The sequence below is a fragment of the Zonotrichia leucophrys genome, chromosome 8, assembly GCF_028769735.1.
Source record: "Zonotrichia leucophrys gambelii isolate GWCS_2022_RI chromosome 8, RI_Zleu_2.0, whole genome shotgun sequence".
In the NCBI taxonomy this organism is placed as follows: Eukaryota; Metazoa; Chordata; class Aves; order Passeriformes; family Passerellidae; genus Zonotrichia; species Zonotrichia leucophrys.
The window spans coordinates 13,310,246-13,325,913 of NC_088178.1; the positions used below are offsets into that span (position 1 = coordinate 13,310,246).

At 40.6% G+C, this 15,668-nt stretch overlaps 1 long non-coding RNA gene across 1 annotated transcript in view; it reads right to left on the minus strand.

The window, feature by feature from the left end:
- LOC135451138 (uncharacterized) overlaps positions 1–15,668 on the minus strand; it is a 175,282-nt gene that overhangs the window by 46,916 nt on the left and 112,698 nt on the right. Inside the window, exons 22-25 of the long non-coding RNA XR_010441228.1 lie at positions 14,913–15,027; positions 13,153–13,264; positions 6,840–6,955; positions 5,051–5,349 (exon numbers count right to left, since the gene is read on the minus strand). This is a non-coding gene — a long non-coding RNA (uncharacterized LOC135451138). The remainder of the gene's footprint in view (positions 1–5,050; positions 5,350–6,839; positions 6,956–13,152; positions 13,265–14,912; positions 15,028–15,668) is intronic.

A 15,668-nucleotide genomic window follows, 5' to 3' on the forward strand; every position in this document is an offset into this window, starting at 1 on the left:
AGCATCTGACATTCCTGCAGGATGACAAGCTGCTCTCCACAGCCAGGTTAAATGACCATCTCAGACTGCCCAGGGAAGGCTGTGCACTCACGGCAGGGAGGATCCAGGAGCCACCGTCACCATCACACCCCATCCCCAACCATGGCCCACCCTCTGCTGAGCCCAGTCCGACAACAGTGCCATCACTGACACCCCACAGCTGGAGAACTAGATCTATAGCATGTTTTGATCCAAACCACACGTGGATATGCACCAGGAGAGAAGGTAAGCCCACCTTCCTCACCCCGTTCTCTCCGCTGTGGATGTCCATGAGGAGGAGGAGCAGTGTAAGTGTGCTGCTAAGATCAGCCATAGTGGGATGCAGCCAGGAGTTATAGAGCAAAATGGAACCTCTTCCTATGTACCAAGAAGTAGAGCAAAGATCCATCTAATAGGGGGAAAATGCTAAAAGTAAACTGCAGCAGCTTCTACAGAATAGAAGAATCCAGGATTTGAGTTCTCTTCTAGCAAACAGTAAGGATTATATTTATTGAACCTGAATGTAATACATTTCATTCACAAGAACTGATATTAGCAACACCATCTTGAAATTAAAACATTAGTGCATTTTTATGTGATACTGGGTAGACTGTAATATGAAAAATGAAGGATATAATACTGTAATATGAAGGATGACAAAAATTAACACAGATGAAGTGCTGGTGGAAACAGAAATTCAACAAAGATCAAATTTCAGAGTAAGAGAATATGAAGGAAAGAGAATAAAAATGAAGACTGTGTAAACAAATATATAATAAATATAATATACACTAGTAATATTTGTGTAGCACTAGCTAGATGGGAAAAGGAAAAGGGCAACAGGAAGATTGGTCTAAAGCCAGAGATATTTTGCCCTGACTATGGCAAAGACCTTGGAAGATACTCAAAGAGAAGAAATCTCCATGGAGATTCATGAAAGCTGCTCACTATTATTATTTTGCAGACGTATTTATACCCCTGCACAAGCCCTGAAGCCCATTCACATTTCCTGAACATCCTAGAAGATTAAATCTACTTTAAAATGGGAAAAGCTGAGTACAAGGGGTGGTTTACAATTTTCTGAAGAAGGAGGTGGGCTGTGTGCAGAGAAGTCTCACAACACTGCAACTACACCATATTGCTCCCAAATCTGTGAACGCACCTTTTCCAAAAATCTCCTGACAACTTCAAAGTATTGCTTACGTCCCAACCCATCATGTTTCAGGTTTTGATTTCAAATATCTTCCCACTGGATTATCGTCCTAATAAAGGATTTTGGATGAGTGTCTTTATAGCCCAGAGAGGAAAAGCAAATGTCCCAGATGAGGAGACAGCAAATACCAAATTGCTTGGGTTTATTCCATGGTAACATATGCACCTAGTTTTCTGAAACAGAGTTCAGTTGGTCAGGATATAACCCATGGGGTCACTATTGGCAAAACCTGAGTTCCCTCAATCACTGACTTCTATAGCTGCCACATTTACTGATTACAGCTAGCATTTGAGTTGATGATATCTTAATTGAAATGTTCAGCTGTATTGAAGATTTTTTACTATTAGCCTTTGAGATGACAAGAGATGATGAGGTTGATGGAGTCACCAATGCAGCCAATTTTGAAGTGGGGTTTTGACTGTGAGGGTTATCATTATGGGAACCTCTAAAGTTCCTGCATGTATTACACTAGCAGAAAGTAACAAGTGCTATTGTATTCTGTGTATACATAACAAGTGTTATGTATTCTGTTCAAGTTTTTAACTTGGAAATAGTTATGATTGTCATCCTTGGCCAAGTTTAAATTGACATTTTTATCACAACATTCCTGGCATAGTATTGCAAGTTACTTGCTTGTGAGTAGTTATCAGCTGGCAAAAACTTAAAAAGTGGTTGGCTGATTAAAATTATATACCAAGAGCTATACAAGACAACAAATAACAAAAATCAGCCAAAGGCAGCAAGGATTCTTTAAATAAAATTTAGAAAACCTTTAGAGAGAAAGGAAAATTATACATGCAAAAGTCATAAATTGCACCTCTTCATTTAATATTTGATAATCAAAAAGCTAATAATTAAAACTGGGAGGGTTAGGTCGGTCAAGTTTTACAGCTGAGCGCACTCGCTGAGCATGCCCAAATCAACACTTATGAGATTAATTTAAAAGCTCTTCAAATTCTGAATCTCCAAGGTTTATGCTGCCTGTGCATTGTTTGCATAATGCAGTTTTGTACTACTAAAGCACTATAAAGGGATTATTTTCATATTCAGCATATTAAAGGTACAGCACAATTCATAGATACCGTACTGTGCTTATGCCTGAGACAGCAGGTACAGTGTCTCGCCTTCTGATTATCTATGAAGCAAATGTAGAAACATAGATGTTTTTTGGAGAGAGTGTATCCTTAGTAAAATTAATTCCCCAATGGTTTTATTAAAGTCTGCAAATTGCATTATTTTCCCATCATATTTGAAATATTGCACTTTCTTAATGCTTGCTCTAACCCATGGCATGCCATCTTCCCTGGGGTGTCTAGACATGGTGTCTTAGATTTATGTGTATGATCTCAGTGTGTTACAACATCACTCCTGACTAATGCATTATTACAATACTTACATATATTCCCAAGTGTCACTGTTTTGATTAAAAAATCACCAATCTGCATATGCACACCATCTGTGCTTCAGAGAAGCAAAACATGCAGGATAACATTTGCCTTACTCAAAATGAAATTCAGATACTAATAAAAAACAAATGGGAACCTATTTTTATGTTTTGTTTTGTTTTGTAAAATAACAAAGAAAATGAATACTGTTTCTGTAAAACAACAGTCCATGCCTCTCACATGTAAAAACATAAGCCTTTTTTCTTCTACACAGCAAGGAGATTTACCTTTAGTAACAACATGCAATTTGCCCTTTTAGAGATAGCAAAAAACATGGGAAGGAAATGTAATGCTGCAATGAATTTTAAAAATCTCAGCTCAGAACAGGGGAGTTTTCAGCAGAAGGGAATGTAGTCAGCAGCAAGTCCTTTCTCAGCTGAAAGCTGCAAGAGTGGTTGTAAAAGATGAATGAGACCCTTGCTTACTGGGGTGAAATGCTTTTAAAGGACAAGAATCTGCTTATCTTTGATTGATTGCTCAGTCTGATACTTTCCTTTATAAAGTTTATTGACTACAAGCCCATAAATCAAAGAAAAACAAATCACAGGTTCAATTTGGGGGGCATTGACATCCTGCCATCTTGCAGCAATAGCTTAGAAGTCACAGGGCAGGGAGAAGGAATATGGGGGACTCATGGAGACAGAAGTATCTACTGCAGATAAACTATGATTTAAAATTTTGTAAACAATTATTCATTTGTGCCTTATCACATTGTTAAGTCAAAGGAAAAATGCAGACAACCAAGCTACCTAGGTTATTATTTTGAAGTCCTTAAAGGCAGAATTTACAATTAAGAGATGTAATTCTCACTGTGCTCCTGCGTGTCTCTCTGGTTCTGTGAGATTACAGTCACATACCCACACAGCCCTCACCCGCTGTAAGAATGTCACATTTACAATTTAAACTATCAAAGCAAGAATCAGATTTCTTTCAGGGGGGTTTGAAGGCTTGGGAAACTCAAAATCTGTGTATGCAACACCCCATACAGTTGCACGTAAAGAAGGAACCAGCCATAGATCTTGCTCATATGGGGCATGCAGTACAATATGACAGCATGATAATACAGATTAATTTGTGCCATTGACCTTGACGCACTATTCTATTGTGTATTCTCTTAGAGTCAGCACTCGGGTCACCAGAACATCTGGTGTTTAACAAAAAAATCCCATTCTGAAGTGCTAAATGTGTTGAAACAAATGGTACTGTACTATCATTATACAGTGCAACCTCTCTGCTAGGGGTCTAATTTCAAGGCTACCCTGACTGAACTACATTATTATTAGGGGTTTTGTAATTCACATATTGCCACAGTACACAAAATACCTAATTATCAAAAGTAGGCTTTTAAACCCGGTTGTGTTCCATGTGACTGGAACTGACTGTCACTTTCTTTCCGTTTTATCTTTGGAGACATCTGGAAGGGCTAAGCCTGCACAGTGCTGAACATCCTGGCCTCGACCCAGCAGAACACTTCAGCATGCTCAGTATGTGTAACACAGCCCCTGTTTTCAGCAAGACACGCTTTTAGGTTATGCTTGTGCTAGAGTACCTTGCTGAAGGTATGGACTGGCTTCATCACACTGTTTGGAAGTTACACAGTGCTCAGTATTGCATCTACCCCATCTTACACCCTGTTACATTCAGCTTGTGCTTGCCTCTGGGAAAAGCTGATGCAGCCTTTTACAAGGAGGCTGAAGATGTGAGAAATTATTGGTAGCAAAGAGTGGCAGCTTTGTTTTACAGGAGTATTTACATGTTGTTTAACGTGAAAAAAAGAGCAAAGGGTGATGACTCTGCCCAGCCTCACCATCCCTCTGACACCACTGCCATCCCCAAGCCTCCCCACCACCACTCTGCTAGCTCTGCTTCCTGCAGAGATTGTCCATGTAAACAAACACAAAGGCTATTTCTGTAGGATCCTTGGGAATCCCACAAAACTTCCATGGGAAGGATTAAGCATTTGCAGGGGTCTGATGACCTTTACCTGACCTGAAGCAGATTGCAACGTCAATTAGCATTTCAGCTTTCCCTGTTAGCAAGGATACACACAACCCAAGCTGGGCTCTTCCCACTGTGCTGTGCTTGTGCTGTGAGTCACGGTGCGCTGATTCTCCCCCGCTTCACAGATCTGCAAATTTACGTCCCAGCAAAACAAGTATAAAATGCTACTACTCTACTTTTTCACCTAATTTTCCCTTGCTCTGCAAGCATGGGCAGAAAGGAAACATACTAGTAGGCAAGTACCATGCATTTGACAATACCAACATTCTTTTAATAAGGTGGAAAAATCCTCACTGTCAAAAGCATGGAGAATTGCTATAGGTATTTATGAGCTAAAACGTGTGAGTCTCAAAGCCTGACAAAGGACCAATACCTTCATCTGTGGAGGAAAAGGAAGACAGCAAAGGTGAGCATGCAGGCATATTTAAAAGAGCAAGGGATGCACGTGCTGAGCCAAGCAAAGACAGGGCAGCAGCAAGAGGCTCAAGGTCATTCAGCACAGGAAAGTTGCAGCCCAGAAAACGCCTTTGGCTCACAGCAGGGCTGGAGAAGGAGGAGAAAGTATCTGCTGTGATGTGGCTTGAGCCAAGGTGAAGTAATTTCCAGTTGTTTCAAACGAGATTTCTGCCATGAGGTCTCAGCTGATCTCCATGATAAGTTTATATGTGGTTACTGAAAAAAAGAAAAAAGTAAAAAAAACACAAACATGACACCACTCAATGAGAAGGCAGCATTAAGCAATCAGTTGCCAAAGACCTAATCTCATTAACTTCTAAGATTTCAGCCATCAGTCTGTAGCTGACAGCTACAGGAGAACTGAGTACAATGAAACATCTTTTAAACATTATGTTTTTCAGGCCATCTTCCTGATCTTTTATACTTGTTTGTTCTGCAGTTTCTTAGAAGTTACAACTGCTGAAGGAAGTAGAGAAAATCCAGAAAAAAAAAAATAACCTGCTCTCCTATGCAGCTTCATGCCGCTGGGTCAGTGATTAACAAAGACAAGGTTCTGCTGCAGGGAAGCCAAATGGAGTTCATTATGGACATGAAAGTTAGCAGGGCCAAAAAGGTGAGACCATAGGAAAGAGGATGAAAAAAGAGTCTAATAAGTGTGGATTTTACTCCCTCAGTGCAATAAGGATAGCTTTCAACTACCAACTACTCTTAAAAGAAAATCTATCTAGACAATTGTTTAAGATAGCTATTTTGTCCTATATACCACAATCATTTTGTTATGCATGTACTCAAGAAAATTGAAATTAAAATGTATTGCTCAAAAAATTTTGTGTTGTTCTGCAATGAGAAATCTTTGATTTGAGAATTGAAATTTGGGGGTTGTACTTTTTCCTGAAAAATTAGGAAAATGGAAGCATTTAAGTGGAGCAGAATGATGCCACTAAACCTGGATGGGGACATCTACCTCAAACCCTCACAAATCTATGAGTTTGTTAGCCATGCTTATTGCTTGAGTGCTTTGGAAATGTCAGTGCTTCCTGGGGGTGCTTCCTGGCAGCAGCAAACTCTCTGGGGAAGGAAACTACAGACAGGTTGCTCCTGTGACACTGAGAGAGCCTGGAACTACAGCCAGCAGACACTGGGGTATAAGCGGATTTTCTTGGCCCTGAAGGCTGTAAGCAATAGCCTGTCTCACTCACGGGTAATTTCTCACCACACACTGCACTGCTGGGCACCTGGGCAACACTAAAAGGATCAGCTCTCACAGGCTGTCATATTTTCTCTCCAGAACTGGCAGTGACTAATCTCTCTTTCAGTACTTCTGCTTTAGGACATTCCACTTTGATTTTACACTGGTGCTAACTCTGTCGTCACTAGAGAACCTGAAGTTTTCTGCTACACCTGCCAACGTCCTGTAGGACCCAAGAGCCCATATGGCTTCACCACAAACCTCCCACAGAGATGTCTGAGTAGGTGGCAGCCAAGTGGTGACATGAGGCACTGGCTACTACAGAAGTTGCTTGCAAATGGGGCTCACCTGCAAAAGGCATGTGATGGGGAGGCCAGAAAATCAAGTACAGCTCCAAATAAGATATCTGATTAACCTCAAGAAATCAGAGCTATGAAAAGTAACAAATGAAAGTCTCAATGAACCTTCAGTTCACAACAGATCAAAGGCTCTTGAAGAGGAGTGGGGAGGCAAATACCTTGAACAGAACATGGATTCCAGTAACTTCAGGGTGTAACTGAAAGTTTCAGGGAAACCAGAGGATGAAACGTGCTCGGAGGTTCTTGGTTCCAGCATTGTCCAACACCTAGGAAACTGTGAAGAAAAAGAAAAGTGGATAAACAGCTGATGCATAGCAATATATTACTTAGTCCCTCCGAGTAACCATGTCAAGGATCTCTGCAGAGATTAGCTATGCCAATAATTTCACCTGCATATCAACATCGTTTTTATGAATTATGTCATTAGTGTTTTAATGTGGTATAAATTATTAATCATAATTCCACTTTTGCAGGGAGTGGAATTCAGACCTTTTATGAGATATTTAGGGGATGATCTGTTGTCTAAGCAACCCTTAGAATAGGCAGGACAAATCAGATGTAAGAGTAAATTAATGTGGCATTAACTTGTTTCCAACAGCTTGTTAATGGAAACAAATTCAATAAGCATCACATCCAAGAAGGGAGAAACTGCCCCCATTTGTACTGTTGTGCAAAACAAACCTCAAAATAAAGCAAGAGGATGGACACAAAGAGCTACTTATCATGAGCCTCCCTAAACAACTGCAGTCTCAGCAGAGAAGACAGGGATGAAATAATGCACATCTGAGTAAACTAGGCAAGAATAAAGAGGAGCCAATGGGAAAAAAATGTAAACTTTTAGTAATCATTAAGAATTTTGATTAAACTTCCTAGGACTTTAGAGCCTCATTGGTGCTGGTACACTAGTGCTCTGTGATTTAAAATTTTTAAGTATTTGGGCGAAAAATCTGTCTTGTAATAGCAAAAAAAACCAAAAAAACCCTAAATAAACCCAAATGATATTGAAATAATAGCAAAATAACTACCACGTTGACATATGGTGATAATCATTTTAAGAATATTGCTAAACCATGTAAGATCTTGAAAATATCATACTTTTAACTTTGCTCCCCACTGTTAGATGCTCTCAGACTTGAAGAGAAAATGAAGAACCTTATTTTCCTCAGATAATAACAGTTATAAAAATAGATTAACTGTCAGTACCATGAATTAGTATCACATAAGTACAGAGGCTCAAATAATACGTTTAGGCCATAGGTAAAGGAGCAAGAACACAAAGCTTATGCTTTGACCTGGGATAGGATACCCACATCACTACTGCAGAAAAATGCTTGCCAAAAATGAGATTTGTATTTAATAATTCTGTGTGCTTTTAAAATCTGTATTTTGTTTTGTTCTACATGGAGACAGTTTTTGACATTAAACCATTACACACTAGCTACAAAAGCTGATGCTCAAGATAAAAATCTACAGCTTTTAGTTCATGCTTTCAAGGTTTTTTTCTCCTTTCCCCTCCTTTTATTTTCTTTTTTTTTAAAGAACCTCTGAAACTCTAAATGATAACATGTTTCAAGTAGCTGTTCCTTTCCTGGAGTTGAACAAAATTGAAAAGATCAAAGTTAGTGCAATCTTGTTCAAAGGTGAAGAGGTGAAATCTTATGTGTGCTGGAGGATCAGAGCAAAGAAAAATGTACAATGCTTAGTGTGCGACACCTGAAGCCCACTTTCATCAAGGTACCTCATTTTCATCTGAATTCAGAATGTATTTCATTTAATGGTAAAATAAGGAACAGCATAGGATTATCTTGGTTACAAAGAAGAGAAGCCTTTGCTCAGCACTAAAAAGTAAACATCACAAATAGGTGAAAATGGTCAATTTTTTTTAGAATTACTAAGTTCACCACATTAATTTCTGTATTCGTTCTTTAAGCGACATTTATATAATTGACTAAGATGAAACCATTACACTCAAAATATTTCAAGAATCATACCACTGTTGATACTTTCTGTTGAGTTTCTTGAAAAAAACACTGTGTTTTGAAGAGGGCTGCAGAGAGGGACATCTAAAAAGGGTATGTTTTTTTCCATAAATCTTCATGTGACTGATGTGCCCTGACATAATGCATCACAATGAAATACAGCTGCCAAAAAAGAACTTCAAATTAAGCCCTTTTCTAGAGAAAGAAAAAAAAAAAATGATAAGAAAATAGGTACCTTTTCAGCAAAAGCTTTTAAAGCTTTAAAAGCATGGCAAGTAAAAAAGTTCTCTCAATTTTGTCTAAGAAACTAGAAGCTAAATGGGGGGAAAAGGGTGTGAAAAATAATGCTCCAGCCTCTGTGAGAATTGGAGACATACTGAACACAAGTCACTGTTACACAGGAGGAAAAGATGATTTTAATGTCCTGTCCTACCTTGTCATTTTCAAACACATGGAAGATTTACTTTCAAATTATAGGGAAATGTGTTACATTATGCTAATAATGCTAGTCTAAGAATGTTTTTAGCATAAACATGGACTTTGCCATGGCAAAGTGGCCACATTCAGAAGCTGAAGTGAGTCACATTTGAATTGTTTCTTTTTGGCCATGCAGAGTTTCTTTTGCATTATTGCTATAATTCCTAAATTCCCAAAAGCAATTTGCTGCCCAAAAGCAATAAGCATTATGTAAATATTGTCTGTTACAGGTCAGACCCTGACCTGAAAATCAGGCCTTCTCAGGAGTACTATAAAAGTCTTTCATATGCAGCCCTGATAGGAGCTGGCCCACAGAGCCAAAAGCCCCTTTGTCAAGGATTCACTCAGCACAATCACACCTAAATTCCTCCTTTTGTTCGCTTTCAACACCAACCCTCATAGAAAATCTTCTAGAAGTCTTGTCTTCCAGTGGTAGGGACAGAAAATGAACTGCTGAAAGCAGAGCATGTTGCAGATGACAGTGTTTGCAGACTGGGCATGAACTGAGGTTCAGGGACAGAAGAGGCAAAGGTGACAAGATACACAAAGGGAATTTAAGAAAACTCATGCAGGCTACCTCCAGCATCATATTTGTGCACAATTAGAGTGGATGCAGCTGAACCTGACACCAAACTACTGCCTTATGCTAGGTGAGAATTTACAGCATCCAAGCTTCAAAACCTCCCAGATTAGAAACGTTCTAATTAGAGAACCATTTCTAATGGTTCTCCTCTTGGCTACATAAACTCCACCTCCATCAATCACAAAGAATGATCTAAAACACAGATAAGCAGGTCCCAAAGGGTGGAAACAATATATTAGTTCACACGTGTTAGCACAGGTAGAGTAGAGAAATGAAGCTTTCATCATTTCTTTTCTGTGTTTCAGGCCACCATTTCTTATTTCACATTTGGGGTGCAGGAAGAATTGATCTATTGTCTTCCTCTGTTGTCAAACTTCTGCAATTAATCTGAGGAGACAACTGTGAAAGTGCTGCAGGTAGACTAAATCACTTGATGTCAGGGCATCTCTGCACATTTTATAAGCAATGTTACATTGATGTAAAATACTCATCACATGCAGCATGCAGCGGCTGACTTGCAAACAGAGATTGTGCCGACTGTGTGTCTTTATGCTTGAATTTGCTCTTGCATTTTGGTAGCATGTAGACAGCTCTATTTGCTGCTTTGAAAGGGTTGAGCTGGGATTTCAGACTTCTTCTGAAGCGCTCCACACAACTGACTTCAGGTATTTCTTTAAGCAAGAATTTCTGCATGTGAACATGCAGAAGCATGTTCACATGCAGAAGCATGTTCACATGCTTCCAGCAAATGTTCAAAGCTCCCCCACACAGCAGTCATGAACATTGTGTTGCCAGCACAAAGATGGGGTTGAGTCACTGAAGAGCATGCTGCCAGTGTTGTGTTCTGAGGCCCAGCCTCTGCTTCCACAGGACTGTGCCATCCATCCGCACAAGGGAAAACACACGGCCCGTCACTGCCTCTGGTGCCCGCGACAGTCTCACAAGGTGGGGTAATAGATCAGGTGTATCAGACTGTTATTGTTCCTGGCTGTATTTGTATTTGTTATGGACTATAAACCCTGATGATCCCATGAAGGGCTGTGACCATGAATCCCAATTGGCTGAGCAGTGCTATTTCATGGAGGGACAAGTCCGGCAGTAATGAATTCAGTCAACATAATGATTTCGGTTTCACTGCACTGCTCTGCTTCCTGGGAATCTGCAGAAGATGAGTGACTGTGTCACAATCATAAATTCAGGCACACACAATGCTGGAGCTTCTTATAGAGCTTTAAGTCCCTGTGAAATGTCAGACTAATAAATATGATGATCGTATTTGCTATTTGGCAAAAGTATTAATTAACCTGGAAAAGTTAATAAAAATATATTCCCCAAAATTATGCAGCAGAGAAAATATTTTTTCTTATTCATGGTTATATGAATGCAAAATGCCATGGGTTCTTCATCTTTAATACCTAAGGGATTTTTAAGCATATTGCTTCCATAAAACTTGGTTCATCAGTACAGTACACAGCCCAGATATGCATATTTAATTACTTTGAAAGTAATTTACTTGTACAGATGGTGGCATTAGAAGGTCTTACTTCCATTTAAATTACTTCTATTTGAAAAATAATGTTATTTTGCTATGAATCTTGAGTGAAGAATTCACTCTTATTACAGATGAATAATACTTTTCAATTGTAATTAATCTGTGACTAATCTAATACTGCCCAGGTAAACATTTTCTCTCCAGTTTTACAAATCAAAGCATTCTCTTTCCAGAAGGTTGATCTATTAGTATTTTATATCCAAACCTGCAGACTGGGGAGGGGACCTCAATCTGCTCTTGGGGCCCATGAATAAAGAGCCACAGAAGAATTTGTTGAACATCCCTGAGACTTCCCAAGGCAGAGATGTTGCAAAATTTTTTGCATCTTTCTGTAAGGTTAAGCAGGGATTAAAGCAAAAGGGTGCACTTCAGGAAAATACCTACCAGGCATAAGATTTCAGGAAAACAGTGACTCAATGGGCATGTGTGGATTTTGGGGGAAGTCTTCATGGGCAAGGATCCAAAATATTCCGGGCAGCGAGCCCTCACAGCAGTGCAGGTAGCAGGCCCTTGCCTTTGCCATTTCTGTACCCCCTGCACCACCCAAACAACAGCAATTCCCAGGAGCAGGCAGGCAGCACAGGCAGGGAGAGCTAGCAGCATATTGCATTACCTCTTACATGCTTCCTGGGAAATTATGTCTGCTTCTTCATGTGAGATTGTTTTCCTGAACAGCTCTGTAAAAGGTCTACATGTGTTTGTTAGGCTTTCTTCAGTGAGCCCCCATCTTCATTCAAGCAGTGGCTCTCTCAAAGGGGGCTGATGTGGTTGCCATGGTTAGCATTCATTTTTTATTGAAGGCTAAATGGCCAGAACCCACATAAAGGGCTCCCAAGTGGTCCTAAAATGTGCTCTGCCTTTCCTTTCTGCCATCTCTCTTCAGGACAAAACAATTTTTTGACAGGTGATCTAATTTTGCAGGCTTATCCAGAATAGGCATATTTGTCCCCTCTATCTACATAACTTTAACATTGTGATCTGGATTTAATGCTGCAAACCCTGTGGACCTACTTCATAGAGCTGGAAAGCACCTAAATTTCCCAGAGAGACTTTTGGGGAACTGGAGATGATGGGTGAGCTGAGCCACAGTAAGACCGACATGTTTTTTGTCACTTTAAAATTAGGAAGAAGGGGAAATGTCATAATCTTGACCAGCAATGCTGTACAACCCAAGCTGGACTACACTGCCTGGAGTGCAGAGGTTTTGCCCAGGGAGGGCAACCAGGGGGCCAGAAGAGAGAAAAAGAGCAGGACACATCACTCCATGAATAAATCTGCTCCTGCTTTAGCAGAGGAGCGGTGGTGCTCTGTGTCTGGCATTCAGCTTGCTGACTGCTTTTCTGCTTTTAATTAAAAAATTATCCTAATTAGGAAAAACTTTACCTCCTTTGGCTTTCATATATTTACACTTACACAGAATTTCCAATAGCATCTTTTCCCCAGGAAATCTAAGCACATTGGCTTTCGCTGAGTTTAAAAAGCGTCAAGGTCACATCTTTTCCATTTTGAATTTTTGTTCCATCAAACTGTCTGTGGCTGCCGCATCTCCAAGCAGATACCCAGCATTCGCATTATCCTAGCCACTGCTTCAGACTCCAGCTCCCAGGGCTTCACCAAGCTGTGCCCACAGACTTGCACCTTGCATTCCTGTGCAAGAAATGCTTGGAGCAGGGAAATGCTCCTGGTCTTCTCATTCCCAACCCTTCAGCAATGCTTTGCTCCAAGGGATTTCTCACCAAGTGTTCTTTCTTCAAGGGAATGGATCTCTACTTGTCCGCACCCCTTCCTAGGAAGGGTGACCCCACAGGCTCCTGCCATCTCGCTCCTCCAGCCACGCTGGCTGTAACCCTCCAAAGACCCCTGAAAGCCATGTGCCAAACCTCAGCAGTGGATCCAGGTGTGCCTGGGTAGCAGGTGGTGCTGAACAAGCTGGGGAGGTCAAGGGTAGCCTTTGTCTATAGCTGGAGGGAGCAGAGGTTGCAAGTGATAGTCCTGTAGAAGCATAGGAATAAGAGAAGGTGAGTCAGGAATTCGGAGAAGATGAGGAGTACATAGATGCAAACTGAAGGATGGCTGTGGCTGAGCTGATCTCAATTACAGTATTTCTCAGTTTAAGTATGCCATTTTAAAGCATGGAAATTCAAGGCTCCAGTTTGTATTTTATGACACAGAGCCAAAAGCCCAAAACAGAAGAAGCATCTTAACAGTTCTGTTCCTTATTTTCATACAAATTCACACACTTGTAGTCATACGCATATAAAGTCAGCCTTAAACACAAGATCCATGGTAGGTTTTTCAACAAAATAATCCTTTAGACACTGATAAATCAAGCAACAATGACACTGGGATATCATAGCATCACTAAAAATGTCACCACAGTTAACAAGCCTGCTTGCTTCAACAAAAAATATTGGTGAATAATCATCCGTCAGTTAGCAACACTAAAAAAAACATGCCTGGTGTTCCTTGCCTAAAAATGATGGGAGTGGAAACATTGTTTTCTTGCCAGGTTATTTTCATTTCAGGAAGAGAAATAACCAGGGGAAACATGGAGAGAAGAATAAATAACAAGAAGCAGTATGAGGGGAAGAAATCCTTCATAATTATGCCACTGCCTCTGCCTTTCTCACTATCAGGTTCCTCCCTGTAGCACACTGTGCCAAGGCACTTACACGCCGGGCATCCTCCAGATGAATCAACACAGTGGCACACGGCCTGGAGCGCACATCAGAGGCACAGAGGAGGTATTTGATACTGTATTCATGAACAAATCGGAGACAAGAGCTTGGTAGGGGGTTTTTTTTGGACGAGGAGGAGTAAAGAAAATAAGATTGTATGCCAGCTTGGGAGGCAAAACATCTCATTATCTTTTTTAAATCTGTATTAACCACAGCCTCTGTTCTGCTTCATCCTCTAAGTAGCAAATTAAAACAGCACACATGCAATCTGTAGATTTGCTCCTTTACCCATCACTCAGAAGATATAACATGAAAGACTGTCTGCATTAATCCAGGCTCCTGCATCTGTCCTGATGCTGCACACTGGGGCAGAGGGGCTGAACTGGGGCACTGTGCTGCCTGCAGCACACATGGAGGGAGCCCCAGGTGCCGCCAGGCAAGCATGGCCAAGTACCATCATCCCAGCCAAGCACAGAACTCCTCCCTAACATGGGAAAATACTCCATTTTTGGCAATCTCACCATAGTAATTTCTTATTTTACTTTGCAAAGCAAAATCAACTGATTATGCCAACAAGCCACCAGGTATGACTACAAGCTATAACCTCCCAGTTGCCTGGCAACTTCCCTGAAACCAGCCCACAAAGATTTCACTTTTGTTCAAAAGCATTGCTGATGAAATACAAAACCTTTTTCCAAACTATGCTGATGAAACCTTAACAGCTCTTAAGATAAGTTTTCTCACCAATAAACATCTGCTCAACAGGAGGTGACAGAAAAAGGACTTCTAGGGCCCAGCATCACAAGCTGACACAGAGACAGAGCTCAAAGGCTCCAGTTCTAGGCCCAGGAACAGAATTAATCTACTGCATGTTCAGCCCCTTCTACCAAACGTTATCAGCACAATTGTGTTCTACTGGTGAAAAGTGGATGTCAGGCCAAAAACTTGATTGTGTCCCTCACCTTTTAAGAAGCAGAAGTCATCCCCATTCATAGGCAGGGCCTTGCACTCAGCTTCCTTCTAGCTGCAAAGTGTCCCCAGTAAACACTCTTTTTTTCCTCTTCTATTTTTCCTCATCTAAAATAGAAAAACCAGATATGGCAACCATTAATTAAGTAAATAATAAACTTAGTATCAGCCAAGGGAGAAGACAGAAGCTGAGGAGCAGCAGACAAGACACTCCAGCACATCTCCAGTGGAATAAATGAGACTTTTCTGCAATTGATCATACAAGATCCTCACAAAGAACCAAAATTACCATGTTTCAAATATTCCACTGGTAAAGAGTTTGATCAACAAGTCATTTGGCACATAGAATATTATTATTTGCACATATATTGTCACGTGCATCAGAGACAGAAGTTTTTATGCTAAGATGGGAGTGTGGGAGAGCTCCAGAGGTGGAATGAACACTTCCAGTTTGCCCTTTGTGGCTCTTGTTTCCCAGCCTACACCCCTGCAGGAACTGAGCTTGAAACAAAACCAGAGCCTCCTGCTAGGGTGAAGAGTGAAATGCAAACACTTTCCTCTGCCAGACTCTGAAGAACACAACTAAAAGATATTTTCCTTACATGAAAACATTTCCCAGTACCCCAAATACATATTTTCCCAATTAAAGGCTGACATTAGACTTCAGAGATTGGCTGTGTGTTTTAGGGGATTTAAGGCCTGGGTGGACTTAAACATGGACAGTGAACCAAAACTGATTGACTTCCCAC